Source organism: Phyllobates terribilis, unplaced genomic scaffold (genome assembly GCF_046119375.1).
Source record: "Phyllobates terribilis strain yellow unplaced genomic scaffold, ASM4611937v1 Scaffold_49__1_contigs__length_9717188, whole genome shotgun sequence".
NCBI lineage: Eukaryota > Metazoa > Chordata > Amphibia > Anura > Dendrobatidae > Phyllobates > Phyllobates terribilis.
In genome coordinates this window covers 5577456-5602357 of record NW_027362809.1, presented here as the reverse complement: position 1 = coordinate 5602357, position 24902 = coordinate 5577456, and positions in this window count along the sequence as shown.

Genomic DNA, 24902 nt, shown 5'->3' with positions numbered 1-24902 from the left:
CACCATCTTGCTCTAATCGATGGACTGAAGGAGCAAAACCAGACCATTGCTAATTGTTGGATATGTACACATGCCCCTGTGACGTCCACTAGCATACCCTTTCTCGCTGTCCCAGTCTCATGGGAAGAGATAAACTTTTGGGTGAACTGTTCAGATACTTGGGCCAATAATGCCACACAGACTGTGGAATACCACTGTTGTGATTCCCGTAGTAGGATGGACAAAATTTCCGTGGTGGCAAGGGAACCTGACGGGTCAAATAATTCCCAGGTTGTATTTAGCTTTTAAAGGAGGGGAGTGGGTACCTCGTAACAAAACAAAAATTACTGATCTAGGGAAAATACCTGAACAAGGATTAAAAACGGGACAAATGATACCTGTGCCAATGTACCTGGCAATCTACAGTGTAACGAAAGCTCAAGTTATCAGAAAGGTGCACCTACGTGTGGCAATCCTGATGCTGGCTATTGTTCCCCTATAGGTCAAGGGCCTGGGTGGTATATGATGTCAAATGTTTCTAAGTTTGTTGATTTAGTTCACCATCTAATACTGCAACATTCAGCATTATGGAATCTCCCCTCATCCATGTATTGGGTATGTGGAGACAAGGCTTTCAAGTGGCTCCCAGTAGGAGTAACAGGAACTTGTACGTTAGCCAGATTGACACCCGCAACTTATATTGTTACTCCAGACCAGCTAGATCCTTTGTCTATCCCAAAACATACACTGCATAAGCGATCAGCAGACAATAAAGAAAGACCAAGTGGGAGACCCCATATAGTTCAAATGGGAGGGGTAAACAAAATTTTCAGTGCATTGTTTATATACCCTATGTTGACACAAATGTGGGATAAATTAGTAGAAGCTACGGACTATCTTGATGATCAGATTTGGGATATTTTAGAAGTAGTTAACGGATCTCTTGCAGTACAGAATCAATTGATTATTGTCACGAACCAACATACCCTTGTACTAGATTATTTAACAGCAGCACAAGGAGGGATGTGCCAGATAATAGGGCTCGCATGCTGCCATTACATAGACAATTCTAGTGTACTGACGCTGAAGCATAAGTTGGAAGACGTTGTAAAATTAAGGAAGCTTTATGATGAGGCCAACCTCAAGAATCAGGATTCCTGGTGGGCAAACACCTTTTCCTTTCTAAATCCCGCAAATTGGTTTAAAGGTATCGGTGGGTGGTTGGCTGGTATAGTACAAGCTATTTTTCAGGTTTTGCTAATGTGTCTTGCGGTTTATTTGGTTTTTAAGCTTTTTCTAATGTGTATTCAGTGTTGTACTAAAAGAAAATATAGAGATTCATATTGATAAATGAAGGAACAAAAGGATGGAATGTTATAGCAGAAGATGAGGTCCCTCAAGTTCAAAGACCCCATCTATGCTATATAAGTCTGACAGTTACTTTAGGTCAAAACAACAACAGCTGAATGTTCCTTCCTTGTATCAATAACGTGTCCTTGCTAGAAGAGGACGTGTCCTTCCTAGTAAGATACGCCTAATTAAATGTTTCAAGGCATAAGAGAACAGAAACTAGTTTTTTTTTTTTTTGCTTGCATAGTTAAATTGTATAATCGAACCATATATGGTAAATCCTTTTCCTGCCTCCAGGGTGCATATAAACCCTATGCTTTGAAATAAAGTTAGAGCTTGTTGACACATACATCCTGTCCTGTGTCTCATTCTCTCCGATATCGTAATCCAAGGATAGAAGACCCAGAATGCAGTGACGTCAACTGCCATAGGAAATAGCAAGCCCAGGCGCCGCTGGATGGGAGCAGTAGCCTCTCATCCACCAGGGCCTGGGCTGAAAGTAAAAAAAAAATGTTAAAATTAATAAAAAAAATATATTCAAATAAACACATTACACTCGCCTACACCTTGTCCCTGATGTTCTCCCCTGCAAAAAAAAAATAAAAATAAAAAACACCATAAACTCAGCTTACACCTAGTCCCGAATCCAATGTCACCTGTAATAAAGGTAAAATAATAAACCAACCTTGGGGGCGTGGCCTGGCCATACATGTGAATGGAAGTGTGTTAGAAGAGCTGCTGGAATAAGCAGATTGCCGGAGGATCCACTGGGCCCCTAACTTCATAAAAAGCGGTATTACCCCTTCTATACACATCCTAGCACTTACCGGTGTGCATAGGAGGAGCGATCATGGCTGGAATAGCGGCGGCGAGACGACGGGGAGCAGCAGCAGGAGGGAATGGAGGCATCCAAGATGACGCAGGCTCCTTTGCAACAGGTAGAACAGGGAAGTCAGTGGCTGCAGGCACAGCCCTGAGGCTGGCTGGATTTGCTACATTTCCAGACACAGGAGCCAGCACTGTCAATGAGGCACAGACACAAATCATTGAGGTGTCTGAATTTCTCTGAGAGCACAGAGAAACAATTAATGACACTGATGAAAATGACTCTGAAAGTTCCAGTGCCCCACAGCCTCAGCCAGAAATCACTCCTTCCCACCATAATACAAATCAGCACATTAATGAGCACACGATAAAGGATGTGTTGATAGCTGTAACACAGTATGGACCTGCTTTAGCCTCACTTAACAGACAGATGGGAGAGATTAAAGAAGAACTTTCTTACATGAGGCAAGGGATACAAAAGGTTAATGACCGCACTACAGCAGCAGAGGGCAGAATCAGTGATCTGGAGGATAAACAGCCTCAGATAATCAGGGACATGACCAACAGATTATGGCCCTATTAGCTAAAACAGATGATTTGGAGAACAGATTCAGGCGAAATAATATAAGAGAGATTGATGTCCCTGAAAAAACATCAATAATCCGAGTACTTTGAGACATGGTTACGTTCTTTGTTTGGGACTGATTGCCTGTCTGCCCTCTTTGCTGTAGAAAGGGCGCACAGGGTGCCAATCCAGCCACTGCCACCGGGAGCTCCTCCACGTCCAGTATTAATAAAGCTGCTGAACTACATAGACAGAGATGCTATCCTTAAGGCTGCCCATGATAAAGGGGACATCTCTCTATTAACGGTCAAAGAATTTCCCTTTTTCCCGATTGCTCCACTGAAGTTTTAAAACGTAGGGCGCAGTTTCTTGATGTAAAACGAAGGCTGCGCAGTCTGCAAACCTCATACTCCATTATTTATCCTGCGAAACTTAGAGTGGCGGCTCTGGGAGAGACTTTCTTTTTTGAACATCCGAAAGACGCACTCCGTTGAATTGATCTGAATGAGCAGAGGATCCGTCAAAATCAGTAACTTTGAACCTGGATAATTAAAGATACATGCCATCGGAGTTTCCCGATTCACTGTTGGGGTCATATCCTTTGCTGCCTAACCCACGGCCCAGTGGACACAACTATCCTGAGCTATATCCGAATATTGCAGGCCCCCAGGAAGTGTTTGACCCTTTTCGTTTTAAGTTGATTGTTCGCTTGCCTTATATACGGCTACAGGATGGACTGGTGACTTTCTTCATCATGATTGAATGGATGGATTAATGTTTGTTTAAATGTGTTTGTGGGGTTTTGTTTCTATAACTTATTATCTGGTTCTGCAAATACTAGCGGTCAAGCTGACTAAGTGGAAATACTGTAAAGAGGGTTATAAAAGGGAAGAGAAAGGAGGGATACCGCACAAGTCACCTGTATTTTTCAATCCATATATAACTAGATATCATGGCTGATAAAGTAAAATTCCTCTCATGGAATGTCAGAGGTCTGGGTGACTCCTTAAAGAGAGCGGCGGTCATGGAGCATATCCGGGATCACCTGCCTGCAGTGGTGTGTCTGCAGGAAACACACTTTGGAAAAAACTGATGTGGGCATGAAATATTCATGGATTGGCCACAGCTTCCACTCTACCTTCTCCACATATTCTAGGGGGGGTTAGCATCCTAGTACATAGGACTATCCCTTTTGAATTAATTGATTCCAAGATAGATGGAGAAGGCAGATTTGTGGGCATCCACTGTAAAATATTTACAAAATAAATTCTACTTGTGGCAGTCTATGTTCCTCCTCCATATAACAACATTACTTTGAAAAATAATGGTCCACTAATGAATAAAATACCAGGAGTCCCAGTCCTTTACATGGGAGATTTCAATAATGTTGTTCATCCCTTTTGGGATAGATATTAATCAGACCCTGCTACAAAAACTGCCCCCATAACTATGTTTGGAGAAATACTATCAGACCTATCATTAGTGGACATATGGAGTCTCAAATATCCTAACACTAGACAATTTTCCTGCTATTCTAAGACACATAAAACATTTGTCGCGTATTGATATGGTATTGGGCACAGAACATATTTCCCCCTTGGTAAGAACAGTGGAATATTTACCCAGAGCGCTATCAGATCATTCACCCTTGCTGACTACTCTTTGTTTTTCACCCCGGCCGCTGGATTCTCTGGCTATATCGGCTTCAAATTATAGATATTACGCTGATCACATCGACCTTAGAACATTATTTTAAGGAAAAGGACAAACAATTGTCGCAAAACACATTATGGGATGCCATGAAAGCGTGCTTACGAGGAGTCTTAATACAGGCCATTAACAGATCCAAAACTAAGACAAAACAGTTCGGGGAGGTTTACGGGATAGAGTTAGATCTACAGAAGAGAAATTTGTACTAACCGGTGTAAAAGAGGACCTGATGGAGTGGGGACAGGCACAAGAAGCGTACACCACACATATCAAGGAAAAAGCTAAAAATAAACGCATGTTTGCCCAGACACACTTCTTCAAGGAGGGGGAGAAGGCAGGACACTTACTGGCCATGATGGCAAGAGCCCAGATGGGGAGTTCTTTTATTGGTGCTTTGAAGGACAGGGAAGATGTGCTAGTAAACCAGACTGACCAGATCTCAAACAACCTGCTAGAATTTTATAAAGATCTATATACATCCAAACTGCAATTTAATAAAGAACAAATCTCATCCTACTTGAGGGAAATCAAACTACCGACATTCAGCAGTAAAGATCAAGAATTTTTAACTAGACCACTACCGCTGGAGGAGTTACAAATGGCAGTAGCCTCTATAGCTAATAACAAATCGCCAGGACTAGATGGGCTTCCCACAGAAATATATAAAAAATTTGGAAATATTCTACTTCCCCACTTACTGGCTACCTTCGATGAAGCGCTGAGGGGGGGAACCCTACCCCATTCAATGCAAGAGGCGGTGATAGTAGTCATACCTAAACCAGGTCCCTTTAATCCCTGACTCATATAGACTCATATCTTTATTGTCAACTGATGTTAAAAATTATTGCGAAGGTTCTGGCGTCTAGATTGAATACAGTAATTTCTACAGTTATTCATACTGACCAGTCAGGCTTCATGCCTGCTAGATCCACAGCGGTTAATATCCAGAGATTGTTTCTTAATCTCCAATTGCTGGTGGATGGTGATGGGGACGGGGCAGTATGTTCTCTCTGGACACCGCTAAGGCATTCGATTCTGTTGAGTGGGAATATTTATGGGCCGTGTTGGAAAAGTTTGGTATAGGACCTAGTTTTATTTCATGGGTTAAATTGCTATATAGTAGGCCGATGGCTAGAATACGGGTAAATGGACACCTCTTCCTGGCTTTTGGACTGAGTAGAGGTAAGTGCCAGGCGTGCCCGTTGTCCCCCCTGCTCTTTGCATTGGCCATTGAACCCCTGGCATCGGTTATCAGGGAGCATCCAGGAATAGTTGGGTTTCATAGAGGGAATAGTGAAGAGAAGGTCGCATTATACGCAGTTTCTATAGCAATGGAAACGATAGAAACATTTGGAAAATACTCTGGTCTGAAGATAAACTGGAGCAAATCAGTTATACTTCCATTGGATATTATAGATGAGAATGCTTCCCACTACATTAATTCGGGTTTACAAGTGGTATCGGAGTTTAAATATTTAGGCATCAATATATCGGCAAAAATAAATGATTATGAGAAGTTGAAACTTGATCCAGTCTTAATTAAATTTAGAGGTAAACTAGGCACATGGTATAAGTTACCGTTGTCGGTGGTGGGCCGTGCTAACCTGGTCAAAATGATCTGGATGCCACAATTGCTGTATGTTCTACACAACTCCCCAATATGGATAAATCGGAGGTTTTTCTTTAAAGTCAGTCAGGAGTTTAGAAAATTAATATGGGGCAAACAGACTCCGAGAATTAAACTGGAAACATTGCAAAGAAACAAAACAATGGGAGGGCTTGCAGTTCCTAACCCATGGGTATATTATGTGGCATCTCAGCTTCAACATATTCGGGGATAGGACGACCCTGGGGGAGGGGGAGCTCAGCGTATGTTGCTACAGCATTATTTCCAATCCGATAAACTCTATGAGGTATTGGAGGCACATGAGTTTGGGACACTTGGAGGCAAAATACCGACTATGCTGTTATGTCACAAACTTTGGGGGACAGTGAAAAAATTACAAGGAATAGAAGGTGTTTCACAATTTACTTCATTATGGAAAACTCTATGGCTTCCAAATCTATACCAACTGGTGGGATTTGGCTCCTGGAGCGACAAAGGTTTAAACAGACTTAATCAGGTACTGACAGGTGATGTGATTAAGGAATTCTCACAGCTGCAAAGTGAATATGGGTTACCTCCATCTGAATTCTATAAATACTTACAATTTAGGCACGCATATTGGGCGGAAAGCATTGTTTTGGAAGGAGGGGTACCCCGAAACTCAATAATACAGAGAATAACTAATCTACACAGTTCTCGTGGGCTGATCTCATTACTTTATAACATTCTCTTACACATTATGTTGACAAACCAGCTGATGCGATCAAAAGAGAAATGGGAGAGTGTAATGGGACCCATAGAGGAAAATCACTGGTCAGATATACTGGAAAGAGTTCCACAACTGTCTTTAAGTAAATCCCATAGACTATCCCATATACAGCTCTGGCAAAAATTAAGAGACCACTGAACAGTTTTCTGTTGGAAAGCATGGAAAGACTGGTGGAAAGTATGCCAAGACGCATGAAAGCTGTGATTAAAAATCATGGTTAGGCTGTGCGCCAACGATGTGTTTTTTAAGCGTTTCCGCAGCGGCAAAAACGCTGCAGAAATGCTTAAAAAACGCATGGTAGAAGGCCTGCCATGTTCCCCAATGATAATCCTCATGTGCTGTGCACATGCTGTGGAAATTTCCGCTGCGTCTTATCATTGCGGAAAAAAACGCAGCATGACCAATTATTTTACGGAAGTGCTGCGTTTTCACCGCCATAGACTTGCATTGAAACGCATGGAATAAGCATCACTGTATATGTAGATGCGCATTCCACGCGTTCCAATGTGCGGATGGTACCCGGGTTTGGAGAAGAGGAGACTCTCCTCCGGACCCAGGTACCATAGTACCTGTAAAAAAAGAATAAAATAAAAAATAAATATTATACTTACCTTCTGATGGCCCGCGGTGCGCTCATCCTCCCATGCCGGCAGATCGCGATGGACTGAAGGACCTGCGCTAACGTCATAGTCATGTGACGGCAGGTCCTTCTGTGCAGTGTACCTCGAGCTGCCGGCAAGGGAGAACGGACCGAAGCAAGACTCCGGGGGCCATCAGAAGGTAAGTATAGATTTATTTTTTTATTTTTAAACATTCTTTACAGTCACAGTATATAAATCCATGCTGTTTGCATGGATTTATATAGTGTGAAGTTGTCAAGCACTTTCCAAGTGATGCTAAAATCGTTTGGAAAGCGCTTGTCAACCTGCATGCGGAAATACATGTGAAGAAAGCTTCACATCCACATGTCCCTGGCAGGAAAAACGAATGTACAATCCGCATGTACAATCCGCATGCACAATCCACATGTGTTTTTTCTGCCAGGGAGATGCAGAAATGCTCAGGAAAAATCCGGAGCATTTCAGCATTGTGGGCACATAACCTTAGTCCACCAAATATTGATTTCTGAACTGTTCCTGAGTTAAAACATGAGTAATTTGAGGTCTGAAAGCACTGTGTTTCTTTTTTAGTATTTTGACGCTTTATCATTTGCTGCAAATAAATACAAAATGTTTAGCTTTGAATTTTGGAGACCTGTTGTCAGTAGTTTATAGACTAAAACAACAATGTACATTTTACTCAAAAATATACCTATAAAGAGAAAAATCAGAGAAACTGAAAATTTTTGCCAGAGCTGTATATGTGATGCACCAGGTATACAGGAAACCTCAATTCTTATTTAACATAGGATTTCGTTCAAGTCCCCACTGTCCTAGATGCAAAACTTTTTTCTTCAGAGCACCTGAATAGACCAGTGAGCGACCCCTCTTTTTTCTATTAATCAGTTTTGGGATCCCACTCCTGGGACATTGCAGCAGGTACGTGTTCACACTATTAGAAGTTTGACAGCCTTTTTTCTGACCATGTGTCCCTCCCTTTCAGTCACAGGTGGTTTTAACTAGCTCTACCAGCCCATACATTGTAGGTTTAAAGCCCAAGCAGAGACATATTGTTCATACAGGCTTACAGCCCAAGAGTGGCATATCCAGTGGTAGCATAGCGTAGTTACCCATCATACGAAGGTTACCTTGTCGTGGTTCATGGGCACACATGAATTGGCCAAATTATGCTCAAAAAAACTTCATTTTGTAAAGTGACATCAGTCTACATACAATATTTCTTATATTTTCATGTATGGAGTGCCAAAGTTCTTTTTTGCAATTTAGATTACTTTTTTCTTCAGAGCACCCGAATAGACCAGTGAGCGACCCCTCTCTTTTCTATTAATCATTTTTGGGATCCCGGTCCTGGGACATTGCAGCAGGTACGTGTTCACACTATTAGAAGTTTGACAGCCTTTTATCTGACCATGCGTCCCTCCCACTAATTCCTTCTATTCATTCACAGGTGGTTTTAACTAGCTCTACCAACCCATACATTGAAGGTTAAAGCCCAAACAGAGACATATTGTCCATACAGGCTTACAGCCCAAGAGTGGCATATCCAGTGGTAGCGTAGTTACCCATCATACGAAGGTTACCTTGTCATGGTTGATGGGCACACATGAATTGGCCAAATTATGCTCAAAAAACCTTCATTTTGTAAAGTGACATCAGTCTAGATACAATATTTCTTATGTATTCATGTATGGAGTGCCGAAGTTCTTTTTTGCAATCTAGATGCAAAACTAACATAGCAGATATGCTTCATATGATGTGGAACTGTCCTAACTTGGTGTCCTTTTGGAAGAGTGTTGTAGCAATGATTAACAGGGTTTATTCAATTGATGTAGAGCTTTCACCATTAGTATGTATACTGGGATATGTTGAAGATCTGACTATTGATGAGTACGGCAAAATTGTGGCGGCACGTATGTTATATATGGCAAGAAAATTGATAGGCCAAAAATGGATAGCAGACCAGGAGCCTATGATATCAGAATTTATTCATGAAGTTAACTGGCTAGTAAATTTGGAAAAAGGCATATACCTAAAAAGAAATGCTATCTCTAAATTTGACAAGATATGGGGTCTATGGATTGATGGCTCTGCTTTGACATCTAGGGAACTGAGCAGATTTCGCCTCGTCTTGTTTTGAGTTCCGTTTATATGATGCCTCAAATTAAACTTCTTTGAAAATTAATTAAAATGTTATTAGTACTCCCACAAATTATATGTAATTGGATTGACTACTGTTACTATGTTCAAATATTTGTTCATCTACTTATGCTGGTTTTGCAGAGCCAAGATGTATAAATAACTCATGCTTTATGCTTCTTAAGGTTGTGGGGTGGAAAACTGTGTTTCTCCAATGTTTGTCTGGTTGTTGTTGTTTTTTTTCCTTTTTTTTTTCCTTTATGTAAATCTTTATAAAAATCAATAAAAAACATTTGATTTAAAAAAAAAAAGAATAAAATAAATAATATAATACGGTTGGAGAGGGGTGTATATCTGAAAAGAAATGCATCACATAGGTTCTATAAAATTTGGAAACAATTGGTGAATGTGAAGGGGTCTTCCCTCACCAGGTATACTACAGGATAGTGGGTTGGACCAGTTCTTACTCATCATAGTCTAGTTCACATTAGTTATATGGCACTTTGGTATCATGGAACGAGATGACTTCCCACTCCTGCCTCTCATATCCCCCCAGTGAGTTGGATAGAATTTTTGTGATATGACGAAAGGTAGGGGTGGTAATTTAAAATATCCCCCATCCTCTGTAATTCTGTACCTCAACACGTCCGATTAGCCTCATCTCGATCCTTCAGACAAAACCTGAAAACCCATCTCATCAAACAAGCTTACAGCCTGCCATGACCCCGCTGCTTCCTCAACAACACTGGAGCTACTGCAACCCCCCAACCTACTGTCTCCTCCACCATCCTGTAGAATGTAAGCCCGCAAGGGCAGGGTCCTCTTCCCTCTGTACCAGTCTATCATTTTTAGTTAGTTTACTGTAAGTGATATCTGTATTTGGTATGTAACCCCTTCTCATGTACAGCACCATGGAATCAATGGCGTTATAGAAATAAATAATAATGGAAATTGATTTTGAGGTTCAACTTCTTATTATCAAGACATGCTAGTGTTTGTAATTGGCAAATGTACATTTTGTTCATTTTATTTTCGGTGTCCATCTATGTTGTTACATCTATCAATGTTGTTTTGTTAATGTAAAATGAAAATATTTAATAAAAATTAACCTGATTTGGGAAAAGTAGGTCTGTAAATGCAAAGTCTGTGCTAGGGTAAAGTCTCTCTTCAAGCTCAGTGGGTTACCTCTTTCCTAACGATGTTCCGTCGCAGCCCTGGACCCACTTGTCCATGGACTTTGTCAATGATTTGCTTAACTCTGGTGGTAATACTGTCATGTGGGGGGTGGACCATTTTAGCAAAATGGTTCTTTTCGTCCCACTTCAAAAATTGCAACTGCTAGGAGCTTAGGAACTTTATTCATTTCTCATATCATTAAAGTTTATGGTGCTCCCAAAAACATAATTTCTGGTTGATGGGTTCAATTTCTGGCTAGTTTTTGGCATAGGTTTTACTCCAGATTGGGTATCAAGCTGTCTTTTCTCTCAGTCTATCATCCTGAAACTGATGGTCAAACTGAGAGATGAACCAGGAAATAGAGCAGTATTAGGGATGTTTTGTCTCCTCTAAACAGAAAGACTGGGCGGAATTTCTGCCAGTTACCGAGTTTCCTATAAATAAGCATTCTTCTTAGGCTACCGGGACCTTGCCTGTTTTAGCTGCAGTAGTTTTCATCCAATGTTTGGGAATTTTTCAGGATTACAATCCTCCATGCAAGAGGTGAGATTTTTTCCCCAATTAATTAAGGTCTGATGGGAGGTCGAAAGGGATCTTTGATACCTAGTGACTGGGACAAAAGAGATGCTAATCGCAGACATCGGAAGTCTTTGAGGTGGGGGGATTTTGTGTGGTTGTCCTCAAAAAATCTGCGCTTAAAGGTCACATCTAGAAAGGTAGCACCTAAAATATGTAGGTTCTAATGAAATTATTAAAATGTTAAATCCTGTGACAGTTAAGTTGCAACTTGCTATTGGCTGGAAAATCATATTCTTTCCATTCTTCTCGTTTAAAAAAATTTGAAGGGACACCTGGTCCTCAAAACATTGTTGAGGTTGGTCTGTGAAGCGCTGTGGAATTAATGGCACTATATACAGTACAGGCCAAAAGTTTGGACACACCTTCTCATTTAAAGAATTTTCTGTATTTTCATGACTATGAAAATTGTACATTCACATTGACACCATCAAAACTATGAATTAACACATGTGGAATTATATACTTAACAAAAAAGTGTGAAACAACTGAGAATATGTCTTATTTTCTAGGTTCTTCAAAGTAGCCACCTTTTGCTTTGATGACTGCTTTGCACATTCTTGGCATTCTCTTGATGAGCTTCAAGAGGTAGTCACCGGAAATGGTTTTCACTTCACATGTGTGCCCTGTCAGGTTTAATAAGTGGGATTTCTTTCCTTATAAATGGGGTTGGGACCATCAGTTGTGTTGTGCAGAAGTCTGGAGGATACACAGCTGATAGTCCTACTGAATAGACTGTTATAATTTGTATTACGGCAAGAAAAAAGCAGCTAAGTAAAGAAAAACGAGTGACCATCATTACTTTAAGAAATGAAGGTCAGTCAGTCTCAAAAATTGAGAAAACTTTGAAAGTGTCCCCAAGTGCAGTTGCAAAAACCATCAAGCGCTACAAAGAAACTGGCTCACATGAGGACCGCCCCAGGAAAGGAAGACCAAGAGTCACCTCTGCTTCTGAGGATAAGTTTATCTGAGTCACCAGCCTCAGAAATTGCAGGTTAACAGCAGCTCAGATTAGAGACCAGGTCAATGCCACACAGAGTTCTAGCAGCAGACACATCTCTACAACAACTGTTAAGAGGAGACTTTGTGCAGCAGGCCTTCATGGTAAAATAGCTGCTAGGAAACCACTTCTAAGGACAGGCAACAAGCAGAAGAGACTTGTTTGGGCTAAAGAACACAAGGAATGGACATTAGACCAGTGGAAATCTGTGCTTTGGTCTGATGAGTCCAAATTTGAGATCTTTGGTTCCAACCACCGTGTCTTTGTGCGACGCAGAAAAGGTGAACGGATGGACTCTACATGCCTGGTTCCCATCGTGAAGCATGGAGGAGGAGGTGTGATGGTGTGGGGGTGCTTTGATGGTGACACTGTTGTGGATTTATTCAAAATTTAAGGCATACTGAACCAGCATGGCTCCCACAGCATCTTGCAGCAGCATGCTATTCCATCCGGTTTGCGTTTAGTTGGACCCTCATTTATTTTTCAACTGGACAATGATCCCAAACACACCTCCAGGCTGTGTAAGGGCTATTTGACCAAGAAGGAGAGTGATGGGGTGCTACGCCAGATGACCTGGCCTCCACAGTCACCAGACCTGAACCCAATCAAGATGGTTTGGGGTGAGCTGGACTGCAGAGTGAAGGCAAAAGGGCCAACAAGTGCTAAGCATCTCTGGGAACTCCTTCAAGATTGTTGGAAGACCATTTCCGGTGACTACCTCTTGAAGCTCATCAAGAGAATGCCAAGAGTGTGCAAAGCAGTCATCAAAGCAAAAAGTGGCTACTTTGAAGAACCTAGAATATAAGACATATTTTCAGTTGTTTCACACTTTTTTGTTAAGTATATAATTCCACATGTGTTAATTCATAGTTTTGATGCCTTTAGTGTGAATGTACAATTTTCATAGTCATGAAAATATCGAAAATTCTTTAAATGAGGTGTGTCCAAACTTTTGGTCTGTACTGTAAATGAGTAAAAAAAATAAAAAATAAATTTGAAAGGGTATCAGGAGTCTGAGGTTGTGATTTGTGAGTTGTGATGATAGGGAATAAGAGGGTGACCGATGCCGAGCTACATGAGCCCTCTCAAATCATGACCACTTGGTTGGATAATACACCCCTGCCTATCTAGTTATCATGTGGAAAATATCTCATAGGTGCAAAAATTTCTACATTTCTGTTTTTTTTTCAGTCAAGATGGGATGTAGAGTGTACTTTAATGAGAAAAAAATGAACTTTTTAAAATTTACCAAATGGCTGCAATGAAACAGAGTGAAAAATTGAAAGGGGTCTGAATACTTTCCGTACCCACATAAACACACTGATACATTAAATTGGACCAGGTATGTCTCAATCTATAAAGGAAATGGTTTGGTACTCATCAGAGAATGTTTCAATATTCCACCTCAATGTGTTTCCCCAGCAGGTTCATCAGGAGGCTTGATACAGGGATGATAATTCATAATGTTCAGCATAGTGTGCCTAATAGCCAGGTGTCCATGTTTAAATATCCCACTTCATCCAAAACCCCTCCCCAGACTAGGAGATCCATTCCCATTGCTAGTGGTGAATTGTCATAGGACATATAGAATGGATTCTGGGTATAATAATCTACTGCGCCTGCGCTACTTCTCATGAGCTATAGGTCCGATAATGTCCATCCCCTAGTGTGCATGTGCGGAAGTGACGCGCTTTAGACTGAAACGCCAGATAAAGTGATTGCCGCCACGCCACTTGTACCCATGACTGCGCATATCAGTAGTTATGCACTCCACACCGGAGTGCATTTAGGGTAATTGTCCGTGATTGCGCATGCCCGGATGTGTGCGTTCACAGGGAACTGAGTAGCAATGGGTAGAGAATAAAATCCAAAAATGTAATCCAGAATGGGGCTGTATTCACTCACTTTCCTTTTTGAGGATACATCTATTATGATCACCTCCTCTCACATTGGATTTAACTACCTCAATAATACAAAAGGAGATGTCTCCGGTTTCACCTTGATGTACACTGTTCATGAGTCTTGCTAATGGGGTGTCTCGATCATAGCCTATATCGCCCAAATGCTCCCCGCACCCTCTTCCTAGACTGTCTCTTGGTCTTGCCTACATAATCTAAGGGGCAGGTGCATGTGGCCATATATACAAATCCTGATGTTTTACAGTTGGGATAATCCCTCTGGAAAAGGGTTTTACCAGAGGACTAACTCGAGAACTATTCTTCTACCTAGCCAAGCCCCCTTGGGTGCAGGTTTTTTATAGAAATTATGCATTAAATGGTCCCTAATTGACCGACTCTTTCTAAAAGTTATTGTGGGAGTAGATTCCACAGCCCTCTCTGGTCCGAGTCGGCCACAAGTATATCCAGGTGCTTTTTGAGGATATTAAAGATACAGTCACTCTGATTGCCTTAAGTTCCTATTACTTGTTTTATCTTACCTTTTTTTGGTCTCTTGGTTAGGTATGGGAGGAGTGTCTGTCTCTCCCGTTTTTCTACAAATGATCGTGCGGAATTCAAAATGTACGGTGCGTACCCTTCTTCCCTGAATCTGGTGTTCACGTCTATTGCCTGTATATTAAAATCTATGACATTAGAAAAGTTCCTTCTCAAACATAAAAATTGGCCCCTGTGTATCTTTCTTGATTAGTACATCCAGGAAAGGCAACTGGTAATAATTAAACTCCGATGTAAATCTAAGGCCCACTCTATTGATGTTGAGTTCCCTGATCAATTCAAGAAATTGTTCACTCGTCTCTGACCAGATGATAACAATGTTATCAATATATCTATACCATACCCCAATATATGGATGCCACCACTTATGATCATCCCTGAATATTGTGGATTCCTCCCACCAGTCCAGGGAGAGGTTAGCATATGAGGGGGCACAGGGGCTCCCCATCGCAGTACCCCTGAGCTGGTGGAAGTACTTCTTATCAAAAAGAAAGTAGTTATGAGTAAGAGTGAATTTTAGAAGATCCTCCATGAAGTCATTATGTCTACTACACTATTGATCTCGATTTCAAGAAATGTCTTACTCCTCTGATACCATCCTCATGCGGTATTTTATGCGGCAGGCCTCAATATCTAGTAAGGCCTGCTCCCCTACATGAATCCACTGTGTGCAGAATTATTAGGCAAATGAGTATTTTGATCACGATACTTTTTATACATGTTGTCCTACTCCAAGCTGCATAGGCTTGAGAGCCAACTACCAATTAAGTAAATCTGGTGATGTGCATCTCAGTAATGAGGAGCGGTGTTGACTAATGACATCAACACCCTATATAAGGTGTGCTTAATTATTAGGCAACTTCCTTTCCTTTGGATAAATGGGTCAAAAGAGAGATTTGACAGGCTCTGAAAAGTCCAAAATTGTGAGATGTCTTGCAGAGGGATGCAGCAGTCTTGAAATTTCCAAACTTTTGAAGCGTGATCACCGAACAATCAAGCGTTTCATGGCAAATAGCCAACAGGGTCGCAAGAAGGGGGTTGGCCAAAAAAGGCGCAAAATAACTGCCCATGAATTGAGGAAAATCAAGCGTGAAGCTGCCAAGATGCCATTCGCCACCAGTTTTGCCATATTTCAGAGCTGCAACGTTACTGGAGTATCAAAAACCACAAGGTGTGCGATACTCAGGGAGATGGCCAAGGTAAGGAAGGCTGAAAAACCACCACCTTTGAACAAGAAACATAAGATAAAACGTCAAAAATGGGCCAAGAAATATCTTAAGACTGATTTTTCAAAGGTTTTATGGACTGATGAAATGAGAGTGACTCTTAATGGGCCAGATCATAGAATCATAGAATGGTAGAGTTGGAAAGGACCTCCTGGGTCATCTGGTCCAACCCCCTGCTCAAAGCAGGATTCACTAGATCATCTCAGACAGATGTCTGTCCAGCCTCTGTTTGAAGACGTCCATTGAAGGGGAACTCACCACCTCTCGTGGCAGCCTGTTCCACTCATTAATCACCCTAACTGTCAAAAAGTTTTTTCTAATATCTAATCTGTGTCTCCTCCCATTTAGTTTCATTCCAATTGCTTCTAGTCTTTCCTTGTGCAAATGAGAATAAAGATGATCCTTCTACAATGTGACAGCCCTTGACATATTTGTAGACAGCTATTAAGTCTCCTCTCAGTCTTCTTTTTTGCAAGCTAAACATTCCCAAATCCTGCAACCGTTCCTCATAGGACATGGTTTGCAGACCAGTCACCATTCTGGTCGCTCTTCTCTGAACTTGCTCCAGTTTGTCTATGTCTTTTTTAAAATGTGGTGCCCAAAACTGTACACAGTATTCCAGATGAGGTCTGACCAAAGAGGAGTAAAGACCGATAATGACTTCACGTGATCTAGACTGTATGCTTCTGTTAATACATCCCAGAATTGTATTTGCCTTTTTTGCTGCTGCATCACACTGTTGACTCATGTTCAGTCTATGATCTATTAGTATACCTAAGTCTTTTTCACATGTACTGTTGCTTAGCTCTATTCCTCCCATTCTGTATATGCTTTTTTCATTTTTATTGCCCAGATGTAGTACTTTGCATTTTTCCCTGTTAAAAACCATTCTGTTGGTTGCTGCCCACTGCTCCAGTTTATTTAGGTCTTTTTGAATCCTCTCTCTCTCTTCTCTAGTATTAGCTATCCCTCCTAGCTTTGTGTCATCAGCAAATTTAATCAGTTTACCCTCAATTCCTTCATCTAAATCATTGATAAAGATGTTGAACAATACAGGTCCCAGGACGGAGCCCTGTGGTACCCCACTTGAGACATTCATCCAGCTGGATGTGAAGCCATTTACAACCACCCTTTGAGTCCGATCACTAAGCCAGTTATGAATCCACCTAACAGTTGCCTGGTCCATTGCATACTTGGTCATTTTTTCAATAAGGATGGTGTGAGATACTTTGTCAAATGCTTTGCTGAAGTCAAGATATACTATATCTACAGCATTTCCCTGATCCACCCAGTCAGTGATTCTGTCATAGAAGGAAATTAAGTTAGTCTGACATGACTTGTTAGTTACAAACCCATGCTGACTCTGGTTAATCACTTCATTCTTATCCATGTACTTACATACATGTTGTTTAATAATTTGTTCAAAGATCTTTCCTGGTATAGAAGTCAGACTCACCGGCCTATAGTTCCCTGGGTCCATCTTCTTCCCCTTTTTGAAGATAGGAACAACATTTGCTCTTCTCCAGTCTTCTGGGACTTCTCCTGTTCTCCAAGAATATTCAAAGATTATGGAGAGTGGCTCTAAAATTCCTTCTACGATCTCCTTCAGTACTCTGGGGTGTAATTCATCTGGACCTGGAGACTTGAACTCATTTATGTTAGCTAAATATTCCCTCACAATCTTTCTGTTTACAGATAACTTGGATTCCTCTATTCCTTTAAAAGGACAGTGAAGATCAGTTGATGTTACATTTTCTTTCTGAGAGAAAACAGATGCAAAATAGGAATTAAAAAGTTCGGCCTTCTCAACATCCTCTCTTACCATTTCTCCATTTTCATCCTGTAAAAATCCTATAGCATCTTTGACTTTTCTTTTACTTTTGACATACCCCCAAAATCCTTTTTTATTGCTTTTGACATCTCTTGCAAGCCTTAATTCATTGTCAGCTTTAGCTAACCTGATACGTGCCCTGCAGGATCTGCAGACTGCATTATAATCTTCTTTAGATATGCCTCCCTCTTTCCATTTAATAAACATTTCTTTCTTTCTTTTTAGCATGTGTTTAAGTTCTGTGTTCATCCATCCTGGTTTCCTTAAATGCTTCCCATTCTTCCTACTTTTCGGGATTGTTAACGATTGTGCTTTGAGAATCTCATTTTTAAAAATTTCCCATCCTTCCTGGACATTTTTGTCCTTAAGGACATCCAGCCATTGGATCCCTCCTATTCTCTTTCTGAGTCTCTTAAAATCTGCCTTTCTAAAATCTAACCTTGAAGTTTGAGTCTTCACATGTCTTCCTCCTCTAGTTATCCAAAATTCTATAATAGCATGATCGCTGCCTCCTAGGGTCCCAGCCACCTTTACCTCCTCAACCATTTCCTCCCTGTTTATAAGGATTAGATCCAAAGTAGCAGATCCCCTTGTTTTCTCCCCTACCTTTTGGAAGATAAAGTTGTCAGCAAGAGAGGATAAGAATTTGCTTGACCTGTTAGTTTTACTTGAGAGAGATTCCCAACAAATGTCTGGATAGTTGAAATCTCCCATGACCACTACGTCATATTTTTTGGAGAACTTGGTCATTTGATACATAAAGAGTTCATCCATATCTTCAGCTTGCCCAGGTGGCCTGTAGTAAATGCCTACAATGGTGTCCTTTCCGTTGTTCTCTCCTTGTATTCTTACCCAAACAGTTTCCACAGAACTCCCAGTCTCTGCTTCAATCTCTGTGCAGATATACGCTTTTCTAACATACAATGCAACACCTCCTCCTCGTTTATCAAGTCTGTTTCTTGCAAATAAGTTGTATCCTTTTAGCCTTTTATTCCAATCATGTGTATCGTCCCACCAAGTTTCAGTGATTCCAATGACATCATATTCCTTTTCCTGCATTAGTAGTTCCAATTCTCCTTGTTTGTTGCCCATGCTTTGTGCATTTGTATAAAAACATTTTAGTTTGTGATTGGTTTCTCTTCCTCCCATATTTTTATTATTTAAATTGTTTTGTCTTTGTTCTTCTTTTCCACTTCCAGTAGCAGAGATCTCAATAGTATTTGTCAGCTGTCTGGCTTTTTCTGGCCTTTTGCTTCCCTTCCCACATTGTTCTAGTTTAAAGCTCTTCTGATGAGTGTAGCAAGGCGACTTCCAAATACATGTTTTCCAGTCTTCGTAAGGTGCACCCCATCTCTAGCAAGTAGACCATCGTATAGGTAATTCATTCCGTGATCCAGAAATCCAAATCCTTGTTGACGGCACCATCGACGTAGCCAGTTGTTCACCTGTAGAATCTTATTCCACCTCATTGTTCCATGGCCATCCACTGGGACGATGGATGAGAAGACCACCTGCGCTCCCAATTCTTTCACTTTCTTGCCTAAGTCTTCAAAGTCACTGCAGATGGTTTCCAGGTCCTTTCTTGCGGTGTCATTTGTCCCCACATGTATTAGCAGGAATGGGTAGTGATCTGTAGGTCTGAAGAGTCTTGATATCCTGTCAGACACATCTTTAATTTTTGCTCCTGGAAGACAGCACATTTCTCTTGAGGTTATGTCTGGTCTGCAGATAGCGGCCTCTGTTCCTCTTAACAGGGAATCCCCCATGACCACCACTCTCCGTTTTTTCTTCACAACATTCTTCTTTCTCCATCCAGGAGGATTCTGAGGGCTTACAAGGTTATTCATTGCTGGCAAAGTCTTATTTTGCTGTATTTCTTCATGGTTCTCCTGCGTGAGAGCCTGGTACTGGTTCCTGAGCAGTATGGGTGCTGACTGCCTCTCGATCCTCCTGCTTCTGTGGGTCACATGCTTCCATTCCTCTGTTTCGTCAGGTGCAGTTCGAATTTCTTCTCTTTCTGAATCATGAAAAGATAATTCTGCTCTGTCTAAGAACTCTTCACCTTCCTTAATGATTTTCAAGGTAGTTAACCTCTCTTCTAGATTTCGCAACTTTTCCTCCAACAGGGACACAAGCTTGCATTTCTGGCATGTGAAGTTTGGCTTTTCCACTGGCAAGTCTGTGAACATGTAGCAGGATATGCAGCTCACCAAATGGCTCCTGGACTCTTCCATGTTCTTATTGTTAATGTTCTGAAAACAGTGAAAAAAGCTTAAAAAAAAAGCTTCAAAATGCGGTTTACCGATGTCCTCTTTTCAGCTCCAACAGCCAAAATCCAGTGTTCTTTGAGCTCGCGGAGACTCTTCACTTACCCCAAAATGCAGTGGGAATATGCAAATTATCTCCTCAGGACTCCTCCCCTGGTTTACCGATGTCCTCTTTTCAGCTCCAACAGCCAAAATCCAGTGTTCTTTGAGCTCGCGGAGACTCTTCACTTACCCCAAAATGCAGTGGGAATATGCAAATTATCTCCTCAGGACTCCTCCCCTGGTTTACCGATGTCCTCTTTTCAGCTCCAACAGCTAAAATCCAGTGTTCTTTGAGCTCGCGGAGACTCTTCACTTACCCCAAAATGCAGTGGGAATATGCAAATTATCTCCTCAGGACTCCTCCCCTGGTTTACCGATGTCCTCTTTTCAGCTCCAACAGCCAAAATCCAGTGTTCTTTGAGCTCGCGGAGACTCTTCACTTACCCCAAAATGCAGTGGGAATATGCAAATTATCTCCTCAGGACTCCTCCCCTGGATGGGCCAGAGGCTGGATCAGTAAAGGGCAGAGAGCTCCACTCCGACTCAGATGCCAGCAAGGTGGAGGTGGGGTACTGGTATGGGCTGGTATCATCAAAGATAAACTTGTGGGACCTTTTCGGGTTGAGGATGGAGTGAAGCTCAACTCCCAGACCTACTGCCAGTTTCTGGAAGACAACTTCTTCAAGCAGTGGTATAGGAAGAAGTCAGTATCGTTCAAGAAAAACATGATTTTCATGCAGGACAATGCTCCATCACATGCATCCAACTACTCCACAGCGTGGCTGGGCAGTAAAGGTCTAAAAGAAGAAAAAATAATGACATGGCCCCCTTGTTCACCTGATCTGAACCCCATGGAGAACCTGTGGTCCATCATAAAATGTGAGATCTACAGGGAGGGAAAACAGTACACCTCTCGGAGCAGTGTCTGGGAGGCTGTGGTGGCTGCTGCATGCAATGTTGATCGAAAACAGATCAAGCAACTGACAATCTATGGATGGAAGCCTGTCGAGTGTCATCATAAAGAAAGGTGGCTATATTGATCACTAATTTTTTTTGTTTTTGTTTTTGCATGTCAGAAATGTTTATTTCTAAATTTTGTGCACTGATATTGGTTTACCTGGTGAAAATAAACAAGTGAGATGGGATTATAGTTTTTTATTAAGTTGCCTAATAATTCTGCACAGTAATAGTTACCTGCACAAACAGATATCCTCCTAAGATAGCCAAATCTAAAAAAACCCACTCCAACTTCCAAAAATATTAAGCTTGGATATTTAGGAGTCTTTTGGGTTGATTGAGAACATAGTTGTTGATCAATAATAAAAATAAACCTCTAAAATACAACTTGCCTAATAATTCTGCACACAGTGTAGACCATTCATTATCAGGTACCATGGAACTGTATTGTAAAACCAATTGAACTCTTCTAATATTTATGGACGTACTCTTTCATAAAGCCCGCTTGGTCTGAATGTATTATTTCCAATATTATTGAGTTTAGCCTAACGACTAGAATCTTTGTGAAAATTTTACCCACACTCTAACGGATCTTTTCCTTCTTTTTTTAAGTACTATTATATTTGCTTCATAGAAGGAGTTTGGGAGACAATCTCCCTCATAGTTTTGTTGGAAAACTTCTAGAAGAAGAGGCGCCAGCACGTCTCAATATCCCAGTACTGTGGGAACATTACACTGTGTGGGGGCATCATACATACTGCATAAGGGGCATAATGGGGGCATTACACTGTGTGGGGGCATCATACATCCTGCATAAGGGGCATAATGGGGGCATTACACTGTGTGGGGGCATCATACATCCTGCATAAGGAGCATAATGGGGGCAATACACTGTGTGGGGGCATCATACATCCTGCATAAGGGGCATAATGGGGGCATTACATTGTGGGGGGCATCATACATCCTGCATAAGGGGCATAATGGGGGCATTACACTGTGTGGGGGCATCATACATCCTGCATAAGGGGCATAATGGGGGCATTACACTGTGTGGGGGCATCATACATCCTGCATAAGGGGCATAATGGGGGCATTACACTGTGTGGGGGCATCATACATACTGCACAAGAGGCATAATGGGGGCATTACACTGTGGGGGCATCATACATCCTGCATAAGGGGCATAATGGAGGCATTACACTGTGGGGGGGCATCATACATACTACATAAATGACATAAGGGGAGCATTACACCGTGTGGGGGCTATATATCTATTTATCTATCCATTTATCTATCTGTATCTATCGATTTATTATCTATTATCTATCCATATATCTATGTATTATCTATCTATCCCTATATCTATTATCTATCAATATATCTATCTATCCATATATCTATTAATCTATTTATCTATCCATATATCTATTTATCCATATATCTATCTGTCCATGTATATATTTATTTATGTATTAGCTATCGACCTATCTAATCTATTATATGTATCTATTATCTATCATTCTATCTATTATTTATCTATGATCTATCTATCCATATATCTATTATCTATCGACCTATCTAATTATCTATTATTCTATCTATTTATCCATATATCTATTTATTATCTATGTATCTGTGTTTATTTATCTATCCATATATTCATCTATCTATCTATCTATCTAGCTATCCATCCATATATCTATCTATCTATCTATCCATATATCTATCTATCGATTATCTATCAGTCTATCGGTAGATGGATAGATAGTTATATAGATAGATAGATAAGTAATAGATATATAGATGATAGATAGACATATAGACTACTAGAAAGATAGACTGCTAGATGGATAATAGATTGATAGATAAATGGATAATAGATACATAGTTTACAGGAGGACCCCAGAAAAAAATTGACATAGGCTCCCCCTATAAAATCTAACCAGTAAAGGCTAAACAGACAGCTGTGGGCCGATATTAATAGCCAGGGAAGGGGCGATGGATAGGCATTGCAGGCGGAGCATGATGAGATGGAGCAAGGAACTGTGCAGGCTGATGCCACACAGCCCAGCCTCATCTCATCTCAATGCGGATTGGGTGATAATGAGGAGGAAAAGGAGGAGGAACAGGAGCTGGTTTCCTGCGCTACAGATGGTAATACCCATACAACATTCATATAGTCTGTTCAGCGTGGATGGCCTGAGGAGAGGGAGAACGAGGAGGAGGACCAAAAGGAGGAGGAGGAGAGCATGGACAGTTGTCCTTTTGGTCAGAACAGGGAAGTCTTGCATGTTGGCAGTCTGGCACACATGGCTGAGTTTATGTTCCGCGGCCTTTCCCGTGACCCTTTGCGTTGTATGCATTTTGGATGACAGTAATTACAGGTTGGCCACACTTCAAGACCCACGCTACAAGGAGAACTTGCTAACTCTCCTTCCTGTGGCGGAGAGGTGTAATAAAATGTTGCAGTACCAGAAGGCCCTTGTTTAGGAATTATTAAAAAAATTCCTATCTGAAAACGCTGGGGGCAGAGGTCACATTTCGTTGGACAACCAAGGAGTACAGGAGAGAGAGACACAAATCCAATCCAGCAGAGGCAGGGGAACACTGTCAAAGGTGTGGGACAGTTTTCTCAGACCCTCCCAGCGCCCAGGTCCTAATGCACGGAGTACTCTGACAAATGAGGGAACATTTTTGGAAGATGCTGAAGGAGTACCTTGCCGACCATACCAACCTCCTCCGTGATTCCTCTGTGCCTTATTAATATTGGGTATCCAAGCTGGACATGTGACATGAACTGGCTCTCTACGCCTTGGAGGTCCTGGCCTGCCCTGCCGCTAGCGTTTTGTCAGAGCGGGTTTTAAGTGCCGCCGGGGGCATTATAACTGATTGGTGCATCCGTTTGTCAACTGAAAATGCTGACAGGCTAACTCTTATAAAAATGAACAAAAGCTGGATTGGGCCGGACTTCTCAACACCACCGGATGATAGCAGTGGAACATAAAGTCAAACCCAGCGTTTATTTGGGGGGGTCTACTTCCATGCACCTCTTCACACCCAGACATGGGTATTCGCTTCCTGATTTTGTCCATTTTATGTTATCCTCCTCCTTCTCCACCACCATATCACCAGGGTGAACGTGATGCAACACCCTCATAATTTTTCTTAAGAGTGTTGTTTATGATGCCCATAGGAACAATTTTTTTAATGAGGACCTCCTCTAAGTCTCTTTAAAGGGGTATTGGAGTGCGTCCAATTTTTTGACAGCCCTTGCAGTCACTGCATGGGTATTAGCACTATAGCAGACCCACTCCTCAATAATGGGAACAACAGAGCATAGCCGTCTGACGGCCCTCTAACAATAGTGAGGGACGACTGCTGGCCCTCTAACAATAGTAAAGGCCGGCTGATGGCCTTGTAAAAATAGGCTTTGTGACTTTCACAGTCCCTCCTTCATAAATAAAACAGGATGTGTCTGATCAAGTCTCAAAACCACATGACCAGATAAGGTAGTAAAATGTTAAAATGACATTTACCGGTGAATATAGTTTTCACCGTTGAAGGCAATGCAAAAGTGAAAAACGCATCAAAAACAGTACGTGTAAACATAGCCCAAGGTGTTGAGGAGCATTTTTGTTTTTGGTTATTTATTTTGCATTATATACAAGTCATTACCCTAGAAAGAATGTTCCTTAACATTTTTTCCAGGAAAATTCATTTTGGATTCATTTTTGTATGTTTTATTGTGAGTCTGTAAAAGTAGCGTAATACTCTGACAACATTGTTCACAGCAGTGGCCTGGGAGTCAGAGATG